Genomic DNA, 2,412 nt, shown 5'->3' on the forward strand with positions numbered 1-2,412 from the left:
CTGATGTGAATAAAGAAATAAGGAATAAAAACATAATGGGGGTAAAAAATAAAAGCCTTGACTCATCCAACACTGGCCAGGCAGATCCAATGGGACCGTCAACACACATGCCTGGAAAATGAAACACAGATCAACACACACTCAACAAGCAACAGGAAAACCACAAAGGGCAAAAGGCAAAAATAGTGTTGACGTCCTTGGAAGACCAAAAGAAATGAAATGTACGTTCAATGTGCAACAGTTAACTGCAGAATATTGCTGATGAAAATAAAAAGCATGAAATGAAAAGAAACAATGGAAAACAATTTGAATTATAAGTTAAATACGATAAACAAGAACAGAAAACAAGTGTGAGATGAAAGCTTACTTGAAAAGACAAGGAATTGAAACAAAAAGCTATAAAAGAATAATTACTAGCTTTTGAGTTCAAAGAATACGAGGAAGAGATTGCAACAACTGTCTAAAAAAAAAATAATGAGTTCAAATTCTATGAAGAAGGATACGAGAAGGAAAAAAACACTAATGATTGAAGGAAATATCTGAAAACACTACATGAAAAGAACATATGAAAGTAAAACCAAATACCTGGTGACGATAACAAGAAGAGGAAAAAATAATGTCATGCAATAAATACAAAAAAAAACCGTAACAGAAACAAAAAAAGTGTTCTTCAATATACTAAATAACGATAAGAACAAAAAAACAACAGAGAACAAAAACAAATAAACTGCGTGTTCTCCAATAGATACTAACAAAAACCTGCGTGTTCTCCAATAGATAACAACAAAAACCTGCGTGTTCTCCAATAGATAACAACAAAAACCTGCGTGTTCTCCAATAGATAACAACAAAAACCTGCGTGTTCTCCAATAGATAACAACAAAAATCTGCGTGTTCTCCATAATAGATAACTAACAAAAACCTGCGTGTTCTCCAAAATAGATAACAACAAAAATCTGCGTGTTCTCCAAAATATACAATCAAAAACGGAATCTTCGTAGTATAGACACACAAAACACGAACACCACTTCCAGATCCTCCTTTAAGTGTTTATTTCCTTTCATTGAATCGCCCACAACTTTGTTTCCCTGGAAATTTTGCCCGGAAACTGCTTAGGGGGGCGGACAGAGGACAGGGAACAAGGGTGAAGGGGAAGGGGTGGCAAGGGAAAGGGGGAAATTAAGGGCTGATGCGTTCCTGGACCCTGATTCACCCTGATTCCATTTTATTAACTGCTATCCTAATTACGTAGGTGAGCAGCGGATAATTAAGGGGATTATACCTGTCGTGGTGAAGTGTGTTGAGGAGCAGGTATGGTGAGGTGAGTCTTGCGTTAAGGTAGGTTGGGAAAGGTTAGATTGTTAGGTTAGGTTAGGTTAGATTTGATTTAGGTTAGTTTTGGGTTGGTTAGGTTGGGTTGGGTTGGGATTAGCTGGATTGAGTTAGGTTAGGTTAGGTTAGGTTAGGTTGGGTTGGGTTGAGTTGGGTTGGGATCAGCTGGATTGAAGTTAGGTTAGGTTAGGTTGGGTTGGGTTGGGTTGGGTTAGGTTGGGTTCGATTAAGTTAGGTTAGGTGGCGTGGGGTTGGGTTGGGTTCGGTTGGGATGGGTTAGATTTGATTTAGGTTAGTTTTGGGTTGGTTAGGTTAGGTTAGATTGGGTTGGGTTGGGTTAGGATGGGTTAATTTAGGTTGTATTACATTCATATGTTGGTTGGGTTAGGCTACCTGTTATTGTTTAAGATTGATATTTTGATTGGTTTAAGATAGATAAATGATTTCTAATAATATAAATGTGTAATTATTCTATACTGTGTCTTTATATGTATCTAAACATATGTATTGTAAATATATTTCAAAGTATACCTATTTATGTATCAATGAGTGACTTTCTCTAAAAACTAACAAAAATACAAGTAAACAAGCCCAAACACATATAAATTGACATATAAACAACACAAAACTCTCTCCTTCACGCGATGGTGGTATAGTGGTGAGCATAGCTGCCTTCCAAGCAGTTGACCCGGGTTCGATTCCCGGCCATCGCACTTGAAAGATAGATTTTTTTCCTGCAGATCTTTATTAGTTGGCAGAATCAATATAATTTACATTTGTGAAAATACACGTAACTATAAAATACATCCTCCTCCTGCTCCTTCTACTCCTACTCCTACTTCTACTTCTACTCCTCCCTCTCCTCCTCCTCCTCGTCATCTTTCTCCACCTCCTCAACCGCCTCCTACTCCTACTACTACTCTTATTCCTATTCCTCCACCTCCCCCTCCTCCTCCTCCTCCTCCTCCTCCTCCTCCTCCTCCTCCTCCTCCTCTTCCTTCTCCTCCTCCTCCTCCTTCTCTTCCTCCTCCTCCTCCTTCTCTCTTTCAACCTTTCTTATCACATCTTTGACTTTCTGCT

At 38.6% G+C, this 2,412-nt stretch overlaps 1 non-coding gene across 1 annotated transcript; it reads left to right on the forward strand.

Annotated features, from left to right (window-relative positions):
- The first annotated feature begins 1,973 nt into the window (after positions 1-1,973).
- On the forward strand, positions 1,974-2,045 carry Trnag-ucc. The gene has a single exon. It is a non-coding gene; the product is annotated as a tRNA-Gly (tRNA).
- Positions 2,046-2,412: the final 367 nt, after the last annotated feature.

Source organism: Portunus trituberculatus, chromosome 33 (genome assembly GCF_017591435.1).
Source record: "Portunus trituberculatus isolate SZX2019 chromosome 33, ASM1759143v1, whole genome shotgun sequence".
In the NCBI taxonomy this organism is placed as follows: domain Eukaryota; kingdom Metazoa; phylum Arthropoda; class Malacostraca; order Decapoda; family Portunidae; genus Portunus; species Portunus trituberculatus.